Source organism: Panthera pardus, unplaced genomic scaffold, assembly GCF_024362965.1.
Source record: "Panthera pardus isolate Hobbes unplaced genomic scaffold, ASM2436296v1 HiC_scaffold_15, whole genome shotgun sequence".
In the NCBI taxonomy this organism is placed as follows: domain Eukaryota; kingdom Metazoa; phylum Chordata; class Mammalia; order Carnivora; family Felidae; genus Panthera; species Panthera pardus.
The window spans coordinates 21,863,663-21,886,676 of NW_026526710.1; the positions used below are offsets into that span (position 1 = coordinate 21,863,663).

The 23,014-nt window shown below is 55.9% G+C and overlaps 1 long non-coding RNA gene across 1 annotated transcript; it reads right to left on the reverse strand.

The window, feature by feature from the left end:
* Nucleotides 1-14,612: 14,612 nt before the first annotated feature.
* On the reverse strand, nucleotides 14,613-22,146 carry LOC128776965 (uncharacterized). The gene is made up of 3 exons (XR_008422076.1): nucleotides 21,992-22,146; nucleotides 21,435-21,501; nucleotides 14,613-15,229 (listed from the first exon to the last, which is right to left on the reverse strand). It is a non-coding gene; the product is annotated as an uncharacterized LOC128776965 (long non-coding RNA).
* Between the last annotated feature and the right edge of the window lie 868 nt (nucleotides 22,147-23,014).

The following is a 23,014-nucleotide window of genomic DNA, read 5'->3' on the forward strand; positions in this document are numbered from 1 at the left end:
ATCCTGGGGGCCAGGGCAGAGTCAAGGGCCTCTTCTTGATCCTGGGCTCACCGGCACTGCCTGCCCACTATGTGGGTTCTGGCAGTTTGCCCCTCTGCACAAAGGACACCAGCACATCCAAGCTCAAAGACCTGACTGCCTTGCCCCTGGCTCAGAGGGGGCGGCTCAAGCAGGCTCTACAGGAATAGGGACACTATTTGCTCAAAGCTCCTCTCCCAGCCCCTCTGGGCCTAGGAGACCCCATTGCTCGCCCTTGATAGCCTTCTCAGAGGCAGCTCTGTGGAATCTGGTGTCGAGGTGTCAGACAGCTTCTGTTGTTTAATCCAGTGTTCACCTGAGCAGACCGTGCCATACCTAAGAAGGTGTAACCAAAGTGCTAGATCTGGGGAAGAGGCAGGGCTCCAAACTGAGGCTGACAGGTTTTTGCACAACACAGTGGCCCCTGGGTTCCCACCACCTTCCTGGGAACCAGAAAATGGCAGATGACCATCTGCAAAGAGCTTTGAGGCCCACCTGAGCTCCTCAGCTTGCATGCCTCCCAGGACAGGATGTTCTCTACCTATGTTGAGCCTGCTCTTCACTGAGTGATACCTCAAGGCACTTTTAAGGCTAACTGTATCTGTCACCAATGGCCCTCCCTCTGGCAGCTCAGGAGACTACAGGGCTCTATGCTGAGCAGTGCCTTGGCTGACCGCCCTCAGATGCCTTGATGGGCCCTGCCTCCACAGCCACACATTCATCCTTCCTGATACTGTCAGAGCCCACAGCCCATCTCTTGGGACTCTGCACCCCACCTCCTCCAGAAGGGAGAAACCTAGACCTTGACAAGGAATGGGGACAAGGGACCAACCAGGTCTTCAGAAGCTGAAGCAGGTGGATGGGTGAGCCCAGGTGGAACTGGAGGAGATAGAGGGTGGCATCCCACGGATCTTGGAGACTGTCCTGAGAGGGGCTAGGACCAGATCTGATTTCCAGAGAAAGTCCCTCTGGCTGCTGTGTGTGCAGTGGAAGCTTGTGCAGTGCGGGGCGAGGGGAGGAGGAGGAAGGCTCAAGCAGGGTAGGGTGGGAGGATCAGGAAGGACATGGCCGCATTTCGAGTTGGATCTGGCAGAAGGCAGAGATGGTGGGCAGGGCTCCCGGCGTCTGCCCTGAGCAGCCGGCATGGGGTGCCCATCCCCAAGGTGGGGGTGCAGGAGGAGCGGCCACCGTTGTCGAGGCCCAGGAGACATCTGGGCGGGGGTGTCGCGTGGGCTGTGCGGGCTGAGCTCAGGAGAGGGGCCCAGGCTGGAGGACAATTTGGGAGTCGTGAGCGTTTGGGTGATATTTACAGCCCAGGAAGTGATGAGATCACCGGCCGGTGCTGGTGAGGGGCAGGGAGGAGTGGTAGTGCTGAGCCTGGGGTGGCAGTTGCTGATTCCCTGAGGTGGGGCCCCTGGCTCCAGGTGGGTGGGTAGCTGATGTCCAGCCTCAGTCTCTCAAACCCTGAGATCTGCACAGGAAGCTAATTAAAGCCACGAGAAGTGGTGTTGAGTGTGTTAACCTCCCCCAACACCGGCTGCTGGTTTACAGTGGATGCTCCTGGCCCCAATCCAAAGATGCCAGGCCAGCCACAGGGCAACCTGTGGACAGAGCATCCTTCACAGCTCACAGGTCAACACCGCCAAGAGCAATCAGTGGAGGGTTACCCCGGGGCCGGGGCTCGCTGAGGATGAATTGAGCGGGTGAGCAGCCCTCTCAAGGTGCTGGGGTCAGGGCTGGGCTGCTCCAGAGAGTCACTTCTCTGGCAACACTGACTCTGGGGCCCTGGGACAGCAGTGAGGCACAGCCACAGGCCTTCTTGAGGGCCAAGAGGTCCCTGGGACCACTCTATGCTGCCATCCACCCAGGGGCTACATGGTTGGCTCAGATCCTGGGATAGCAGAACCTGCCCCCATTTATCTGGCTTCTGGGGCTTTTTGCACAGTAATCGAAAGAATTATTTTTTTTAATGCTTAAATTAGTTCTGAAATGATAGAAGCAGCAGAATGTTCAGCAGCTGATGGTAGACTGATGTCCAGTGAGACCAAGAACATGCCGGAAACATGTTTACAGGGAAGTGTTTATTTATTGGATGAACTGGGGGCTTCAGGCAGCAGGTTGGAGGCCCCTCCTCACAGCCAGGGCTTCTGCCCTGGTTACAGCGCTGCCCCAGCCCTGCCCCAGCTCTCACATGCGTGTCCTCCCAGGAAGAGGCTGCTGACATCCCCAGTGTGCAGATGACGACACTGAGGCCCAGAGGCATGAAATGACATGCCTGGGCAGCAGTGGACCTACCTGAGGCCACCATGCTCGTTCAGACACACCCACCGCCCACGTGGCTTTGCCCCAGAGCGTTGTGTGGCCGGCACATGGCTCCCTCACCACACCTCAGCTTCCTCACCCCAGTGCCAGGACGGCACATGAATGGAGCATCAATCTCTCCACCTTGTGCCAGCCTGGCAGTGTCACCCAGCCTGGTGGTGTCCCTTAGCCCGAGGGCATCGCTCAGCCTTGTAGGCAAATACACTCTGATCTGTGGTGGACATGTGACCACAATGACACAGCTTGTCCCACTCCCACACAGCATCTCTGGCAGGCTTGCTCTAGGTCCTGCCTTGTTCACCACCTCCCATCTCCCTTTTCCCATCCTGCACTGGGCTGAGGCTGCCCTGGAGCCCCAGACGACAGGTCCAGTCACTGTGTGCAGCACAGCCCAGGGGCTTGGCAAGGCTCCCCATACAAGGCATGGGCAGACCCAGGGAGAGAGCAGCATTCTGGATGTGGCCCTCCCCATGTGGCCAAACTGGAATCCTTTGGGAATCCAGGGGTCCTGCCTCCTCTCCTGGCACTACTGCCCCCTGCAGCTCCCAGTGACAGAATGTCTCAGGATCATCTTCCCAGTACCCTCCACCGTGCGTCAAGCCCTTAGCTCTGATACAACCCCCTCCCCCAGGAAGTCCTCCATGATCCTCCCAGGCTGATAGTCACCCAGCTGGGAGGTCACGGAATGGATCCATAGCACCCAGACCTTACACAGCCAGGGCTCAGGGAGGTGCAGAATTGGGTCCTGTCCTAGGGCAGGTCATCACACCTCACTAGCTCTCGGTTTTCCTGCCTGTCATGAGGAATGAATAAATCCTCATGGTAGGCATCCCTGCCACAAACCTGCTGTGAGAGGGGCTCAGTTCAGACCCAGCACTGGAGAGTCTTAAAGACTGACAGGATAGCTGAAGCCCCCAGCAAAGGAGCTGCATCAGGTGTTCCTGCTGCACCATCCCAAGGCTATCCCACCCTCCAGGTAACCCACACACAGCCGGCTTGTCTTCTTGTCCCTCAGACCTCTATGCAGAGCACACACTTGGATTCCCAGGCCCAGGCAAGCCAAGGGAGTCCCCTGAGGCCAGGCAGCAGGTGGTGGGGCCAGGCTGGGCACCTGAGCACACCTCACCCCTGTGGGGTTGCTGGAGCTGGCCTCAGGGACCCCTCGCCCTGATGTCAGCTGAGTGCTCAGCCTGCCTGCAGTCCTGAGCATTGCACACACAGCATTTCCTTCCTTCTTCAGCCGACTGGGGGTAGGGAGGCTAGGCGAAGACCATGGGAGGGCAGCAGGACTCACAGCCAGCTGTGCAGATGACTGGTCAGCTCTCCCCCAGCACATGGCTGGTCTGGCTCAGTGGAGGGGGTCTTTATGCTCTGGCCCATGTTGGGGAAGGGTGAAGCCCATTCATCCAGAAACCTACCAGTTCACCACACACTTATTAGGTACCTACTGTGTGATGGGTAGAACTAATGGGACTCCTTCCTGAGGACCAGCAGGGGTGCTGCTAGGGCCTCTGCCATCAACTCTCTGGGCCACCTGGGCAGCAAAGGGCCAGCCTGGGACTGGGTGTGGGGAGACCGGTTACATGGTCTGGCATGTTGAATCCACACAGATGGATGCACGAGGGAGGAGCCTTCTGTTGTCCCTGCACGCGCCCCAGCTTTGGCCCTCCTAGACAAAGCACAGGGACAGTGAAAGGCCCCTTCCCTGGCCCAAGCCCAGCCCGCTCCTCTGAGGGGAGGGCTAATTAAACCTGCCGCCGACAAACACCGGGGAACTAGAGGCCTCCGATCTGTCTTCACAAAGGGCTGTGCAGAGATTTATAGGCAATAAAGGAACATCCATCTCGGGGCAGTCAGAGGAACGGCAGTTGGGGCAGGAGGGGTGGGTGTGGGGAGGCAGCCCCCTCCCAAGGAGCACGGCAGCTGCATTTTGATGCTCACAAAGGAGAGGTGGGGGCCAAGGCTTCAAGGGACTCTCACCAAGCAGGGAGAAAAATTAATGTGAACAATTAGGGAATGATGAAGACCTTGCAGGGAAAACACCTTGACACACGCATCGCAGCCTGGGAGGGTCTCAGGGATGCAGAGCCAGTAACAGCAGGGTGGGGGTTGGGGGGATACCACCTGACAGGGAGCAGCTCAGAGACAGCTTGATGGCACACAATTATTTTTGAAAAATGATGGAACAAAGAGAGAGCAGAATTGGGGGGATGGGGGGGGTGCTGCTGCAGCCTCCGGGGTTCCAGGAGCTTCTGGAGGGCAGTTGCTGTGTCAAGTTGGGGGAGGAGTGTCTCCGTTTCAGGACCACCAGGGCTTCTGAGAACCAAGAGAGTGGGGTCCCTTGGCCACTCAGGAGCAGCAGCCACACCTGTCCACCTGGAGGCTCTCACCAGTACTCCCTGGATCCCCGTACTAACCCCTCTGCTCCAGGACCTGTCTCCTGTGGCCAGCCATCAGAATCTGACTCTGCCTGAGTTCCAACTGCCTGTTCATGCATCCCACCCTCCTGTCTGTGTACCCACCACTCGGTCCATCCATAACACCTTCCCTGCTCTTCTCAATGGGCCCCACTCTGTCCATCAGATCCTGGTTGGGGGGACTGTGGTTTTTCTGTCCCCAGGGTCAATATCATCCAGGACATGCCCCCCACTCCAACCACAAACCCCCTCCAGTCCTACAGAGGGACAAACTGGTCACAAGACCATGTCCCAAGCCAACCTGACTCAAATGACCACCCAGGCAAAGGCAGTGGTGCTATTGCCCCCATTCCTGCCTTGTCCAGGAAGGCCTGTGGCCCCCCACCCCAACTGCTGGGTCTGAGCTGTTCAAGGGCCTAGGCCTTGGGGATGTGGATGACTTCAGCCCTGACATGCCCAGGGGGCAAAATGCTCCCCAAACCTGCAGGTTTACTGGAATACAAAGACTTGCAGATTTTCCTACCCCATTAGGTTCATTCTGTAAAAACCAACCCCAATTAACACAACCAAATAGAAGCACCCGGCATGCCGCATTCTAGAAATAGGACATGTGCTGGGGTGAGAACGGCAGTGCGGCAAAGTGAGGGGGCGCCCGGCATCCACCGTCTCCACAGTAGCATCTCAGGAGAGCCTCAGTGTCCTCACTGGCTGATGTGGGCATCACAGACAGCAAGCACAGGGTCTGGCACCCAGCATTCTCCACCCAGTGAGTCCTACAGATGCTTTAAGACCAGGCTCTGAGGACACCTCCTCCCGGAAGCCAGTCCTGACTGCACCCACTCACCATGGAGTCTGAGCCCTCACTCAGCACTCTTCCCACCACTGATGAAGCCCTAATTGTATCAGGTATTGTCTCAAACCCTCCAAATGTGGCCCAGGGTGACCTTGTCTCCTACATATGACAGGCAAGTGTCAGGCATGTGCTGGGTGCTCCTGGAAAGGCTTCCTTAGTCTGGGCAGGGCATAAGAACAACCGAGACACCTAGAACAGCATCCACCTTCCTGGGACCATGGGACCAGCCTGAGCCAGAGCCAGGCAGTGAGTGACATACAGCCCTGTTAAGGGGGACCTTGGCATCCACTAGCCTTGAGTCTGCTCCTCCTCCTGATGGCTGAGACATGGCCACCTACCATGCTATTAGTTGTCTGTCTCCAGCAGGGTCTCTGTCCTGTGGCCCTTAGTGGCTGGGACCCACCATCACCAATAGGAGGAGGGGACTGAAAAGGACAGAGAAGGAAAAGTTGGTGAGGGCAGTGGGGGCCAGTGCAACTTGGATAAGAGAGCTCTCATCTGGGATCCCTGCACAAGCAGCCCCTCATCTTTCACCCAAAGCACTGCTGAAAACCAGTGAGAAGCTAAGAAGCAGTGGACCCTCCAGACAAGGGGCATCCTAGCCCTGCTGGAGATACTGAAAGTAATTTTTTTCAGCCCAATGGAGAGCCAGCCTGTGGTAGCTGTCATCCTCCCCTGTGTGACACAGCTGCTCAGTCCCCAAGGGCCCCATGGAATGAGGAACTCACTCCTCCCCACCCCACCTGGCCAAGCAGATGCCAGGAAGGCCATAGTGGCAAAAGGAACAGCCTGTGCCAGGCACCAACACAGGAGAGCCAGAGGCTGATGGCTTACCCTGAGCTTGGGGAGCCTCAGTGGGGGATGGGACTGAGCAAGGATCTGAGCCAGGTGGGCATGGGCTCACCTGGCTCCCTTTCCTGCCTCCCATGAGGAGTGGGGGCAGGATCTCCCCAGGGAATCCAGTGAAGGGTGCTGAGGGTTAGAGTAGAGGGAGGTGACCCTGGGCCCCGGTAGAAGGATGAGGCTATAGGGTTTGCCCCACCTGTCTCTGGGGTCCCCAGGCCCCTTCAATGGGTGACTGCTGACACGTGACACAGAGCCTTTGTTGCTCCCACCTGACCTCTAATTTGGCTGGCTGCATATCAAGCTGGAGATTGGAGCAAGCACTCAATAACGCAGAATTTGACTTGCAAAATCTGCGAAGCCATGCTAATAAGAGGACCTGTGCATGTGAGAGTGGGGGTAGGGACCTGAAATCCAGGCTTTAAGGGCAGAACACCTCTGGGCTCAGGGGACCCTGGGCCTGCCAACCTGGCCCCTGTCTGCTCAAGACCCAAGGGCATAGAGTGTTTTGAGCAGGCAGGCAGCCCAAAATAGGGGAACAGTTCACTCCACCTGCCAGTCCCCCAGCCTTAAATAGGCAAAGCCTTTGGGGCCAGGATGGGGACCCTCAGCCTACCATGTGTGGCAAATTTTCCGTCCCTACACCCTTGCGGGGAAGGGGCTAGGAGTGGGGGGTCTTGCCTGACCTCTCCCTCACACCATCTAATTTCTGAGGGCCTCACACACCCCTCCTGCCCCAGCCAGGACCCCCATTGCTGTGGCTCTGAGTATGGGTCATCCTCAGTCCTTATGACAGCAGCTCACTCCCTCCTCTTGGTTCCCCATGGGGGCTCAGGGGCTGGCAGAGTAGGCCTGGCAAGGTCAAGGAGCTCAGCATGGGCTGAACTCAGCACACAGATGGGGTCGCCTAAGGGTGACATGTGGGGAAAGGTGCTGCATCAGAGGTGGGTGTCTCCATGGGACAGGCCATAGGCATGTAGCTGGGGTCAGGATTGAGGACACCTTCCTGGACCATGTGCAGGCTGAGACAGGTCTGGTCTGAGTTGGGGGCCACAGACCATGAAGAAGCTCTTTTGTGGACCCCTTTAGCGCATGGCACCTGTGGGAGGGGGATAGAGGGAAAGGAGTGAGAGGCAGGCCAGGGACCCCACTGAGCCCCAGGGAGAGCAACATATTCTCCTTCCCCTTCTCAACATGTTCCCATCACAACACTGGCCACGCCAAGTTGTGGGTCAGTCCTTGGTGCTGATGAGGACACAGTCTAGGCTGGATACTGTGGCCAGCTGTTCGTTTAATAGGAAATTCCCCAATTAGTCTCTGTCGCTGAGGCCAGCAGGTATGCTGGCTGCGTGTGACCGTGGCCTAGAAGCGGAGCTGATTTGGGACACCCAGCAAAGGTTTGCAACCATGTGGCATTTTCCCAGCAATGGCTGAGTGGATTGGAGGGCTCCTTATTCCCCAGCTCCTACTGCCCACAGGAGGTCCTTGTCCTCCTGTGTCCTGCCCGGGGATGCTGTGCCCACCCTCCACCTCCCCTCTGCACCAGGCTGGAGCCTGTGCATCCAGGTCCTGTACCCAGAGCAGACCCATCCATCACACTGGCTTAGGGGCCCGGCAGGTGTGGCACCAAGTGGACATATGAGGAGAAAGACTCCCTTTTGGGTATCCAGCATTGTCACCACAGCACTGTATAGTCCACCTACTGCCACTGGTGCCCAGAGGCTGTGTATGGCTGCCCGGGGCAGGCTGGGCCCAAGGGCCCCCCCACCACCCCCACGCTTGGCCTGGCCTGCCGCACCCCCACACTTCTCCTTTTAATTGGACCTTCTCCCTGACAGAGTGCCATGTAGGCCTGTTCTGTCAACGTCGGCACAATCTTTGCTCACTGAAGCCTGGCGGAACGGAGAGGCCAGTACAGCAGAAATAGCTCCAGGCCCCTGGGAGCCTCTAAGCAGGAGCAGGGAGAGGCTTAAATCCTAGGTGTGTCAGGGACATCCTGGGTCCATGGAGGCTTCCTAGACCTCCCCAGGCCAGGGCGTGGTCCAGGGCCGAGACACCTCCAAGAGACGAAGGGAGGTTCTGCACCCAGCTCAGGCCACAGGGGCACTGGGCCAAGACAATGTGCAGGGTTAGCCCTGGTGGGGCATCCAGCCTGGGCAGCAGGACACAACAAGACTCAGGACAAACTGCCATCCTGCCTCCTCCTCGAGAGTTGGTGTGGGGCCTGCATGGTACTTGAGTCTTTTCCCTCCACCAACCGCTTCTTCCTACCTACCTGAAACAGAATCCCCTGGTTCTTGTTACAAATGCAGGTCCCATTCTCTCACTGGAAGGTGGGACAGCGAGTCTGGGGGTCCGGAGCTGAGCAAGTGCCCTGAGTAACTCCTATGACTGGGCACATTTGGGACACGGACCCTAAAATGCATGGAGGACTAGAGAGGAGTTGAGCTGGGCTGTCGGGCTGGCCTCTTGCTGGCCTCCTGCTACCAGGGGGGTTGCAGCTATAACTTCGCTTCCCCAGGCCTCGGTTTCCTGGTCTGTGAAATGGAGTAATGATTAAACTCATAGCAATGCCTTCAGACAATCATCAAAAGGCCCTGGCCCAGGTCCCCCTTCCTGGCCCAGCCAAGCACACTCACTGAGAAAACTGGGCACCATGGGCTGCACCCAGGGAGGGCCAACCTCAGGTGCACAAACTGCATGCACACGCAGACTCTCATGCACACACAATGTGTGTACAATGTACAGAGGGAGATCCCAGCGCCACACCAACACGTCACCTAGCCCATCAACTCTCAGGCTGAGATTTCAGCGGATTCGTTCTCTTCTGGGGTTCTTATGACTGTGGCTCCCCTCCTCCAGCCTGTGCCTCCCCTCCTCCTGTCACCACACAGTCCACAGCAGCAGCTAGCAACAGACACATTGTCAGCCCAGGGAGCCTCACCAGGGTGCTAGGTCCCCATGGAGAGACTCCAGTTCCTGGGACTTGAGCTCCTGCCATGTGCTGCCTCAGTCCTGGGAAGCAACACTTGTGCCCACATCGGGTGTGCTGTCACCTCTAGGCACTCACTGGTGTTCAGTGCTAAGACACAGAGATGAGCAGGTGGGCCCCACCTTTTAACCCTCCCCTCTGTGGGCTGATCCCACACAGCAAACTGTACTCAACTTACAATGTTGACCTCCTCCCCGGGCATTGCCCACCTTGACTGTGGGATCCCTGTGCCCAGTTCGAGGGAGGGAGGGTGGCCTGGAAGGGCCTGTTCCCAGAAGGCTCTAGAAACTAAGGCCCCCAAAGTCTCGGCCCTGTTCTGCATGCTCACACACTCTTCACCTTTGCAGGGTGTATTGTTCACAGTTCGCTCAGCATTAAAATCAGAAGCTGCTGCTGAAATTCCAACAAATTCTGGCCCCAAAGGGCAGTCACTTCAGTGAGCCATGGAATGTGATGAGAGGGGCTGGATTGGCCTGAGATAGGCACCAAGCAGCAAGCGTCCACACTAGGGCGAGCACTAGCCAGGAGCCTCCCGAGAGCTTGAGGGCCTCTCCAGAGACAGGCGGAAGCAAGCCTGGACAGGGCAGCCACAGATCTGGGGTCAGCTCTCAGTAACTTAGCCTGATCTTGTGTCTTCCCCATGTGATGGTACATAGGCAACAGCTGCCGCAAAAAGGGCCAGAAGGAGCACAGCAGTGTCTTCTGTGACTGTTCCCACCAGGCACATTCTCAACAACTGAAGCTGGGCCTCCAATTCCATGACCACATCATTGGATGGCCTCCAGGACCTAGACAGAACTTGGTTGTGTCAGGGTGCCACAGCCCACAGCCCCGTGGCAGGGTCTGAGGTTGTGTCAAGGTCTTTGTCCCTGGTCACTTCTTTACCTTGCCAGGGGGTCAACATGGCCCCTGCATCTGCCCCCTATGCCTGTCTCTGGAGAGCACACCCTCCAGGTGGCACCCCACCCACACCTCTTGCTTCTCTCTGGCTGAAAGCTGGGCCATAAGGAACCCTGGTCTTCTTGCCCCAGCGTTCACACTCGGGTCCCCTCCTGGGCCCTTTCTTTTCAAGACCCCACATTCAGATCTGGACTCCCAGGAGCCCTAGTGACCTGGAGGGAGCAAATGGTTTCTTGGCCACTGTGGGGTTGGATCTGGGAGTCCCCATGGTGAGCCTCAGACCTAAGTCACCCCCTTGCCCGTGCCTTCTGGCCATGCAGTGCCGGGGCCTGCTGACACCCACCCAGTGCCCCTCCGGAAGTCTTGTGGGTCTCCCAACCCCTGCCAAAACTTCTCTGTGTGTCTCCCGTCTTCCCAGGAGCCCCCTTCCCAGCCTTGGTACTTCTGCAGGGTAGGATCGGGATGGAGATGGGCATAACCAGAAGAAGCTTGGAAGTGTAGAGGTGGATGTGGCCTCTGGGCCATTGTATGCTGGGCTCACCCAGAGAACAGTCCAAGGCTCCAGGCAGGCAGTGGGAGACCCTGAGTGTGCACATCCTTGTGCCTCAGAGTCCCCTGATCCAGACTGTCATTTTTCAAATTCAGCAAGTATTTGTGAGCACCTTCTGTGCATGTACATAGTTGAGGGAGACACTGGTGTGGCCCTCAGGGCAGGCACAGGTCTACAGAGTGGGAGGAGCTTATGGGTGTCACAGAAAGCCTACCCCTGGGCCTTGGCACTTGCCAGTTCCCCACCCCCACTCCCTCTCTGTGCACTCTCTCCGGTCACACCCTCCCTCCTGCTCTGGGCCCATATTTCCAACCCACCTTCTCAGCAGGGCTTCCTGGAATACCCAACTACCTCAGTGGTCCTCCCTGACCTCCTTGAGTTCACTGTGTATACACAGGATCAGCCCCAGAGAATGCTACTATATCTCCATTACCACTGCACTCTACCAGGCCAGTGTTCAGGAGCCTTAAGGCCTACCTATGACAACTGCCACGGGGATATGGACCTGGGGGTCAGAAACATCTCAGTGTCAAGGAAGTGGCCAGGAAGAACGTGGCCCAGCCCTCTATGGTATCCTTTGCCCATCCTGAGACTAGGCCTGGCATCACCCTTCTTTATACAGGAAGCCAGCAGGAAGCTGGATCCAGTAGAATCACCACCCCAGGGAGTGGCTCAGACATGCTGACTGTAAACAGCTGTTAGTTTCTTGGAGAGCAAACTTAATTGTTTTAATGGCAGAGTAGTTATTCCTCACCGTGCAGCTTGGGGCTGCGGGCCTCGGAAGTTTTGTGTCCTGCTAGTTGGCCCTCACCCTGGACAGCCCTGCTCGGCCTTAGAACCTTGTATAAGCCAGTCAGGTGAGTGATGGGTCCTTCGCAGGAGTGGGCTGTCTCCCTGAGACCCTCACAGGGCCCAAGACAGGTGTGCATCTGTGAACATGCTGGGGGGTGGGAGGTGGGCCACAAGTGCATGTGGATACATGTATGTCTGTATGTCTACATGAGTGGCCATGTGTGTGTGCATGTGTGTCCACCTGTGAGGTCATGGCATCCATCCTCCTTGCTCAAACCCCTGCATTTGTCTCCACCTGGCATCTTCCTCTTCCCTTCCAGGGGTCCCTAAGTCAGCCCCCTGGCCCCAACTCCCCACCCAGTGCAATGGGAGGAGGGATCAAGGACCAAGAATGTGTACTTCTCCCATCACAGATGGCCTGGCTGTGTGATGCTGGGTGGCTGATGACCCCTCTCTGGGCTCACTGACACCATACTACCCTCCACATGAGGTCAAATGTGTGCAGAGCTCAGGGATTTTGCCCCAGTCACTCCGGCTCTAGAAAGGATCCTGGGGTGGTACAGAGGGTCCTAGTTGGGGAGAGGTCTGGGCTGGATAGCTGTCCACAACACAGGGTAGGGTACAGTGCCCATGCCAGGTAAGGAGCCCCCAAGCCATAGGCAGGAGGAGAAGCGGGAGTTCTGGGCAGCTCAGGCCTGCTTGGCCCTCCCCAACCACAGCAGAAAACATCCCGAGGCTGGAGTCCACTCAGCAACTACACCGGTCGGCACAGCGGCCTCGGTGAAGACAGGAAATCCATACTAAGCTGAGCAATATTTCCAGTGAGGTCAGACCTGTTGGCAAGGGGAAAGCTAGTTGGGGGGGATTGAGCCAGGCTGGCTACCCTCACCAGCTCACAGGCTGAAAGCAGGCGGAAGTATCCAGGCCAGGTCCCCACGCACCTCTGTGAACCAAGTCAGGCCATCCCAGGGCTAGGCCCTGCCTGGCTCTATCTACCCTTGGGAGGCATCCCACACATGAACCCTGGGGCCAGGTCCTCTCTTGTAGGTGGCAGGGTCACAGGCACCATGCATCTGCCTGCCCCAGCACAGGGGAGCAATCAGGACAAGAAGCCTGTGCAGCTTTCTCTCAGCAGCCCCTTCCCCGCTCCTCCACGGGCTCCAGGGGCTGGCAGAGCTTCAAAGGTCCCTCCTGGGGTCCCTCTCCACTGTTGCCTTCCACAGGAAGCTGTAGTCCTGGATATACCACCTGCACCCTACCTGTGGCTATCAGTGGCAGCTCGAAGATGCTCCTTTGGGCCACCAAATACCTTGGCCAGGCAGGGTGACTGATGGGATCAGGGTCCTCTGTCCCCCAGGAGATCTACTTACCAAGTGTGAGCCCTAGCTGTCTGGCCCCAGGTGGGGGTGGAGTGGTGCTTCTGGGGTGTTTGCGAATGACCGGATGAATCAATGAATGAATGAATGAAGAAAAGTACACACGCCTCAGGCTTCCCTGGGAATTGCCCCAGGTGATGACAGGACCCAAAAGTTCCAGGGTCCCACGGGTGGGGGTGCTCCATTTAGGACCCTGGACCCATCTTTGTTTGAGGTTCCTGTCGGTGTTCTTTGGCTATCACAGGACGGCCTTGGTGTCTTGGCACCAATCCCCCACTGCACAGTGTGGGCAGGCTACTCTGTGCAGCCCATGGGGAAATAGAGGCTAGAGGTGGAAGCTCCTGTCGCGCTCCCCAAGTGTTTCCCATTGGCACATTCCCACCTGCAGGAAGCAGCCCAAGCCACATGGTTCTGGACAACAGACTATTGGGCAAGAGTGGGGTAGGACACACCTGGGCTGGTTCAAGTCCTACAGATTCTCTCTCTCCCTCTGCCCAGAAGCCAGCAACATAGCTGTCCATCAGTCTGGGTCAGTAAGTGACTTAGAACTGGGTCCCTCTGCCAAGCGCTGTGGCATTCAGTATAAACAGAAAATGCTCCTCTGTTGCTTTAAGATTTGGGACTGTTTGTTTTGCCAGCATACCTTGGCCAGCCTGACTGATAGGGGGACAGCTGTTGGGTGGGTTCCTCACTAGATACACAAACAGGGCCACAAGCAGGATCTGAGGCTGCCCCAAGGAGGCAAGTGTGGAACCCTCCCTCCCAGGCAGATGTTGAGTTGATGGGCCAGCCAATCTGCAGGCTTGAGGCCCATGAAGATGAACCCAAGAGAGAGGACTTGATTGGGGCAGGCCAGCAGGACAGATATGCTGCCACTGGAGGTGGGTGAGCACTCCGTAAGACAGGGAAGAGACTGGGGCTGTGGCCCCAGTGTGGTTGGACTCTCCCTCAGGAGCTGTGTTCCATTGGCCCAGTCGGGCTGGCTCGCTGGCATGTCCACCGAACTGTCCCCTGGACTGGGTCCTCTCATCAGGTTGAACCTACCAGCCTTCATCTGTTTCTCTCCTCCTCTGCCACCTAGCCATGCCCCCTCCCTGCTCTCACTTCCCTCCTCCAAGTCAGACCCCACCCTTCTCCCCTGACCTGACCACAGAAGCCAGGCATAGAAGCATGTGCACTGGCCCCCAATAGTAACCAGCACTCACTGTTCACTCTTCCAGGCTGGTCTGTCTCCTTTGTCCCCTGTTGGGTCCCAAGTGCTAGTGCAGCCTGTGCCTGACACACACTGAACAACCTTGAGGGGGTACCATGGTCACCCCATTTTACACAAGGGGACACTAAAGCTCAGAGCCATGAGCCCTGGCCCCACAGGCTCTGCCACACAGAGGTCTATCATCTGAGGCACCCAACCCCCCCACCACCCTCAGGCAAGGCTTATCAAGGGGCCCCTAGACCTCCATGGCGGGGTGGAGGGGGGGTTACTGTGTCGCCTGCAAAGGCATGTTTTCATTAGCAAGAGATGAATAATTAATGCCATGGCGCCTTTGAAACTGTTTGGGTTTTTATTTTAAACATTTTTTCTATGTATAGAAACAACACTTCCGTTACTTACCAAATTTATTTTTTAATAAACACGGCAGATATTTATTCAATCCCTAGTGCTCCCTGGGGTGGACTGGCCCAGGGGCATCAAGGACCTGCCCGGCACCACCATCAGCTCCCACCTTGTGCCAGTGCAACCTCCAAAGTGCACAGTGGTGACAGAGGACAGAGGTCATGGGTAAGGGGACACAGCTCTCCTGCTGCCTCTCATCCCCTGTCACAGGCCTGGGATGGGGTGATGGGTGGGTGGTACCAGGTCTGACATGGGGCAGGATGGAGCCCAGGGTAAGATGGGCCCCAGGTGGAGTTCAGGTGGAGGCTGGGAGCTCCCATTGCAGGGGCAGCACATGATGAGAGGCAAGTCATCTGTTCTGGGAGGCGAGGATGTGAGGTCACTGGCCCCAGGGAAGCACCTGCTTCCCACCATCCATGAGGCCTTCTTCCTTCTCTTGCTGAGCCTGGGACCCAAGCTGGGGGCCTGGATAATTAAACTCTGTGATTCTCTGGGCCGAGATCGGCGAAGCGTTGATTCCTTGGCTCTGCAAGTCCATCCTCAAATGCTTGCTGCTTTCTCAGAGAGTAAGTCAGAAACACTTATTTTTAAATTACAAACCAAGCAGTGTGGGCAGCAGCAGAAAAACAATATGTTAACACTTCCCAGGCTTGAGGCTCTGAGTGCCAGGATGCCAGAGTCCCTCAGTCCATCCGTGGCCAATATCATGGAGTGGACATCTTGACCCCATGCCCCTGTCTTGCTCCCCAGCCGCGTTTTCTTAGCTAAACCATGATGCTAAACAAAGGAATTAGGACGTAGACATTTTTTTCTTGCAAGAAGCCATCATTAATTTTTTAAAGTGTGCAATATTGTCCTCCATGAAACATGTGAAAAATGAGTTGTCTGTTCCTAATAAATATTTTCTATATTAAGTATTTGTAATGCTATCAATTATTTATCTCCATATATGGAGAATGCATAATTTGTAATAAAATGCAGAAAGGGTTTTAATTTTTCTGCACAATATATGAAATTGAGTTTTTGACTAATACACAAATAAATTGACTCTAATCCCATCCTGTCACAGTGTACGGTATTGTTTTAGGTATAAATCTCTTATTTTATAGATGTTTTCAAAAAATTAATCTCCAATATTTAAGGATCGGAGTAAATCTCCCTAATGGGGTGTTTTCAGCGGGTTCCCATTTATAAAACTTGTCGTTTCCACATGGCCCCCTCCACCCTCAAATAGTCAACTGTACATGCCAAAATCTCGCCAGGCCACTGCAAACACTTACAAAGGTTCATAATTTACAAAATAGATGTTGTGTTGCCTGTAATGAGGAGACTCCAGGCCCATCAACAGTAAGATGCACGGGGCCTGGCCCCATCCTGTGGGCTGGGGTGTCCATGTGGTTGAGGGTCCCCGGTCTGGTCGCTGATGGCAAAGTGGAGGTCAGGCCCATCCCATGAGCGGGTCCCAGCTGAAAAAAGCATGTCCGGGCCCTGTTTGTGTGGCGCAGAGACTTGGGGAGGGAGGCAGAAAGGGCCCAATGTGTGAAGAAATCAGCAGGGACCCAGGAGAACTGGCATGTGGCTGGGTGAAGGCCAAAGAGAGACAGGGGAGAGAGGCCAGCCACAAACATTAACCTATAATCATTAACTCCACAAACATCCGGGTCACGAGATACGCCCACTGAACCCAGTAACTGCACCAAGCACTTGTCCTATTCTGGACACTGGAGACAGATGCATAGGGGGAGCGTCTCCCCTTCATAGTGTGACATCCGGTGCTGACCACCCCAGTCCCAGCTAGGCCAAGCCAGGAATGTTTCCCCGAAGAGGTGTTGCAGTATAGTGAGTGGCACCCAATCACACTCTGACTTGACACAGCTCGCTGTGTGACCCCAGTGAGTCTGTCCCCGACCCGGACCTTGGTTCCTCCAACTGGAAACACAGAGCCCAGGTTCAAGCCACCACAAGGCTGCAGGTCAGGCTGTCCACTCTCATCTCGGAGCCCAACTCCCAGTGAGGCTGGCGGCTCTGCAGGATACAATGTTGTTGGGATGTTGATACCCCAGGCATCAGGGTTGGCTCTAGGCCCAGGCCAGGCCAGTCCCAGTACCTCCCCCTCCTAGCCACATCACAGTGATTGGGTGCAGGGAAAGTTGCATGACTCAAGCCAGGCTATTCAAGATGCCTTCTTGGAATTTTTCAGGTGGAAGCAGGAGGTGGACCCCCTTTCTCCCTGGAGTGAAGTCAGGAGGTACAAGCCTGGCACTACGAGGGCCACAGGTCCAGCTTAGGGATCAGCCACTCAGAAAGGTTGACCATGTAGGGAAGTGGCAACAGGGGCTTGGAGGGGTCTCCTAGGCACTCTGGGTCCTGAGTTCCTGTGTCCCAGGGCCAGCTCATCCCTGTGGTCCTGAGGCCATCCTAGGAGCCACGAAGTCTCCACTCACACTGTCCTGAAACAGTTCCCTGGGCCCTGGGGCGGTGGGGTGGGGGGGGTCACATCAGAGCCTGGGTGCTCTTGGGGCCATGGGAGCACACACTCATGGAGCCAATACTGATGTTCTAATAACTCAGGGAATGGGTTGGAGGGGTACAGAGCTGTCTGAGATGCCTCTTCCAGGCTCTGCACGTTAGGAAGCGACAAGAATTGTTTCATCAGAGGTATTTGATAATTGGAGAACCAGAGGGTAAAGTGTATTTGTGAAAACCAGGACTCAAGCCCTGAGAATTAAGAGCAGGACATCTATCCACCTGACCACCCATTGCTGCAGAACACAGAAAGCCAAAATGCCAGGCAGCAAAAAGGTATAAAGCAGAGGGGTGAAATAGGCCAGTCACAAAAGGACAAGTACTGTAGGAGTCCACTTATGTGAGGTCCCTGCAGCCATCAGATTCATAGAGACAGAAAGCAGATGGGGGTGCCAGGGGCTGGCGGAGGGGGTAGGAGTTGTGTTTAATGGGGACAGAGCTTCAGTTTAAGAAGATGAAAAGTACTGGAGGTGGATGGTGGGGCGGATGCACAACAATGTGAGTATGCTTAATGCCACTGAACTGTACGCTTAAAAATGATTAAGACGGTAAATTTTATGCTACATGTATTTTACCACATTAAAGAAAAAAAAAGAATGTTTCCCCTCCAACCCCCCTCTCCCCAACATTATAGGTCTATATGCCACTGGATTTTTTTAAATACATAAAAATAGGTCTCTGGTTCATTCTAGATTTACTACGCAGAATCACCTACCGAGTGAATGTCCTGAATATGCAATCTTTAACTCAATAAATGGATCATTTTAGTTTAAAAAAAAAAAAAGGAAGGGGAGGAAAAGAGCATAAAACAGGGCCCATAAAACTGGATGACTGAAGCAAGACACGGCACCAGTCATGAATGATGTCAGTGTCTCACATTGTCCTTCTAGAAGGCAGATGTCCTCGGATGGGGACAAAGCAATGGAGCACCATCTGCGCAGCCTCAGCAGAGTCATCGAAGGAGTTCATGCAGGTCGTGTCGAGAGGGAAGCAGGAAGACAAGCGAGGACCTACATTCGGAGGAGCTGGGTTCCAGGTCACAGTGGTAGAGGGACATTCTCGGGGGACACAGACAGAGCAGGAAACAGAAAATGTCCCATGTCTGAGATGTCCCCTCCAGAGGGGATGGCTCCTTCTTCTCTTACTCCCAAATTTTTCCCAAATAAAAATTGTAACGAACGGTCACAACAACCATGGGAAGATGGGCAGCCAGGAGAGACACGACCTAGGAAGGGGGCTCTGCCCACCCCCACTCAGGCAGGTCTCTGGGCCCCAGTGACTCTAGAGGGTGACAGTCCTGAATGGCTCAGTGGGACAGGCATGGAGGGTGGGCCCTCAGCAGACTGGATTCCTCAGCAGACAGGGGGCTCCAGGCATCAGCTCCCGTGAGGAACCATCCCCATTGCCCTGGGCCTTCCCAGCAGGTACAGCGTTAACCAGGCCTTTTATTTTCTGTATACTGATGCTTTGACATCTCAGGTTCTGGCCGCCCCTGAAGGGACTGTCCCTCCCAAGGTTAGCCAATCCCTAGAGCGCAAACAACTCATCCTCGAGCACACATTTCATAGACAAACTAATCAATTCAGAGTCCACTCCCAACCACCTCTTGCATGGCTCCCACACTCTGAGCCACTGCCTACCTGTCCAGATTACCCAGGCCCGTGTGCCAGACAACCAGGGATAGCCCCTATGCCCCAGGTGCTGAAATCATTCAAACTAACCAGTCCTAAGACTGCTTCCCTGTAGCTTTCCCTCAGAAACCACAATAAAGGCTCCTGCCCCCAGTATCCCTCTCCCACTCTGCCGCTGACCTACCCTTCCCGGTGGCCCCCTGGAGCACGGTATGCCCCCTCCTTTTAGGATCTGTGAGTAACCAACTATCTTCTCAATGACAGTTGTCTCCTGCTCTGTTGGCTTCGGCATAGCTGAATAATAATAAAACCTAGATTTCAAACAGGCAGTTCATGACAACAGGGACAGTGGAGGGGGGGGTCATCAGGGGCGGGTGGCAAGTCTTGGGGGTACACAGGGGCACGGTGGGCCCCATCCCTCTGGGCCAGCTCCTCCCTCACCTGGTTGGGGCTTGAGTGTAGAGGGTGGGATAGCAGCCCTCCCTCTTGGGCTTCTAGGGCCTCCTGAGGACCACCAGTGTCCCAGAATGGCATAGAGCACAGCGGGCGTGCAGGGGTGCCGGGAGGGTGCCGAGAGCTCTGCTGGGCAGAGGCATCTGTGCAGTGGGGGTGCAGTCTGTGGTGGGACCCTGAGACCAGAGCCACCATGACTGTGGCCTCACCCTGAGCAGGACTGCCCATCATACTGGGGGGGACCCAGCCACTCTGCCAGGTTCAGTCCTTCAGCCCTGAACCCTGGCACATCTGTCTAGCACGGAGGGCACCTCTGAGGCCAAAGACATGGAAGGCTGAGTAAAGTGGTTACCAGGGAAGCTACACAGCCTCCATTTCCCTGGGGGCCTCCTCATCCTGGGCTGACAGGAAGGAGAATCCGTCTCAGCGATGGTGACAGGCAGGATGGCGCTGGAGCGGCTGAGGCAGAGCTGACAGGTATCAATGAAAACCATGTTTCATGGTTTTCAGGAGCGCTAGGGCCAGGAGGGGCTGAGGGTTAGGGTGCAGGGTGGATGCAGAGCAGGGTTGGGGGGGGTGCACCCCATGAATTCATGCAGAGAGCGCAGGAGAAGACATAGTGTGTTTCCCTGCCCCCACCCACCTCTGCCCTTACCCCAGGTGGTTGGGTGGGAGCTTGAGTGTGACAGCAAAGGATACTGGACTGGGCTGGGGGGGCCCAAAACCCCAATGGGCTGAGATCGAGGATGTGGGGGACTCCAATGGCCCAGGGTCAGGGACATGGTAGCATGTGGGCTAGAGCTGGTGTGAGCCACAGGTTTGGGGTGTGAGCGGGCAGTATAGGCCAGGGGACAGTGAGAATCAAGCTGCTATTCCCTGCACGTGACACCCCACCTGCCCCCTGGGAACCTCTCAGAGCTCTTCTCTCGGTGGTCAGTCCCTGTGAGGGGCCTCAGGGACATCAGAAGACGCTCCTGCAGCACAGCCAGCACAGTGCAGGGAGGCCAAGCAGGAGAAGGCCAAGCAGGAGGAGCCTGGGGCTCTTTCAACCAGGAGAGCGGGGCCCAGGCTCCTCCTGCTGTCGGGTAGCCCTCTGGGAGCTGGACGGTGTCCATGGGCCTGGTGGGCACAGGAGAGGCCCCAGTGACTGGCCACCCATAGGGTTGCTGGGTAGACAAGCAGAGGAGCCCAGAGTCACAGTGCAGCATCTTAAGGGCTTTGGGGACTGACTCTTGGAGGAGCTCTTGAGTCTGCAGCCCAGGGCTTGCTGTGGTCAGCAGCACTCGACCCGTGGCACTGCTGGTCATGAGTGTACTCCCATGCCCAGTCAAGTTTCATCTACATACACTGTCCCTCCAGGGCTCATGGGTCCTTGGTCAGCCCATGACCGTGGTGCAAGGGGGTGGCCCACTACACTGGACACAACATCCCACAGGCCTGATGTACCTCCTCTGTGTCTCCTGCACCCTGGGTAGTAGGATCCCATGTGCCAGTTGGAAGGACTTGTCTAACACCTGTGGCCCTGAGCTGGGATTCAAATCCCCGGCTCAGATGCCAAATCCTGGCGCCACCGGCTCACTTCCTCCAAAGAGACCCCCCCATCGGATACAAGGGAAGGTCTAAGCCTTAGCCCCAGCCTGCCACCAGGCCTTGCTTTCCTGGGCCCTTGTTAGCCATTGTTTCTCATCTGGCCTCCCTGCCATGAACCCCACTTGTGTGTGTGTGCGTTTGTGCATGCACTCCTGCGCACCAGTGTGTGCTTGTATACACTTATATGTATACATGTATGTGCATGAATGTGAGCCTGTGTGCACGTGTATGTAGACAATCAAAGTACAGTGGCTGTCCCCAAGGACTAGTCTCTGGAGAAGCTCTGCCCCCAAGTCCTCATGTCATTATATATTCAGAACATCGTGGGAACTGATTCTTAAATGGACTGAGGCCAAAACAGCACCACACTGGCAAGGCACTCATGCCCAGGGCCAGGCTGCAGGACACCCCTCAACCCCACACTGAAGTCCAAGCTCAGGGTGTCAGGAGCAGGCAGAGGTAGGTGGGCCCTGGGAAGTACTCAAGTATGGATTGTATTACTTAGGAAAAGACAGGCACTTCCTGTGTCTGAAAGAGGGCAAGACAGGGCACTCACCTTGGATGACAGAAGCCCCGCCCACCAGTGAAGCAGGTCCCAGATCCCCAGATGAACCGCTTGCCTGCTAAGGACAGAGACACAAGACAGGAAGAGGCTAGAAGCCTGGAGAAGCACCGTCTTCTCCCCCACGTGGAGATTAGGTGCCATTTTATTAGTGGAAACAGACTTGGGTGTTGCAGGCCTTGACCAAGGAGTCAGAATTTTCTATGGGGCCTCAGAGGAACTCCCAACTCTTTGAGCCCCCAACAAGGGCCAGAAACCGTGGTGAGGTTCAATATCTATGGCAGGATCCCTTCCCCATGAAGACAAGGGTGGCTGGAGGTGGGTTTAAGGACAGGAAATCCAGAAATTGCACACACATGACCCTGGCAGGGTACCAAGACTGGGAGGGCAGTGTGGCCCCAGACAGCAGGGCTGCTCCACTCGAGAGGCTGGATTTGTACCCAGTTGCCCCCAGACTCAGTTCCATAGCCATTGTGGGCTGTTGGGCAACCTGGGGCAGGCACCATCCCCTCAGGCCCCAGTCCCATGTGTGTGGACACCTCTGCACCTACCTTATCATGTATAAAAACTCACAGATGCTGCTGTGAGCACCAAGACACTCCTCTTGCCTTACAAATGGACGGCACAAGTAATGTCCCATCAGGGCCCCTGGCACCAAGGATCTGAGCCCCCAGAACCTGCCAAAGCCAGGAAATCCTGATCTCCATCATTCCCTGCATATAAAAAAATGTTTTTAACGTTTATTTATTTTTGAGAGAGACAGAGACAGAATGCGAGTGGGTTAGGGGCAGAGAGAGAGGGAGACACAGAATCCACAGCAGGCTCCAGGCTCTGAGCTGTCAGCACAGAGTCCAACGCGGGGCTTGAACTCACGAGCTGTGAAATCATGACCTGAGTCGAAGTCGGTGGCTCAACCGACTGAGCCACCCAGGCGCCCCCATTCCCTACATATAGATGGTGCAGGGCCCAGCTGGACACTCCTCTTCATGCCAACCACAGCCAGTGCCCACCTTGGCCCCTCTGTGACTCAGTTTACCCTTTCCTCCTTGCCTGGAGCCTGTGGAGGCATCCCAGTGGTCAGGCATGGGGCAGGTGGAGGCACAGCCCAGCAAAGCTCCCTGCCTCCCCCTGGGCCAGGACTGACTGCAGCCCTTGCCCTCAGCTCCTGCCCCATTCCCTGCAGGACTGCAGTGCTGATGATGCTCCCAGGGATTCAGAGTCAGTAATGCCCCTTCATGATTGTGATATCCCCTGCCCCAGCCACCTATGTGATGGGCCAAACAACACCCTATTCTTTCAAAGCGCACAGCTTAGATAACAGTAAAGCCAAATCCTCCTCCTGTTCCCTAAGAATCCTTATCATTCTGTTTGTAAACTACAGAGCATGCCATTTGCCCCTTTTCTGTCCTTTTCCCTTCTAAGCCTCAGGGGCAGAGTGGAGTTCACAGTGGCTCATGAAGATCTTTGGACATCAAGCTCACAGACCTGCTGTGACTTGGGCAGCAAATATTTCTGAGAAAATCTTCCTAACAGTCCTTGTTGTACTCCAGCGGTTCCTGGGAGACAACCCCAAG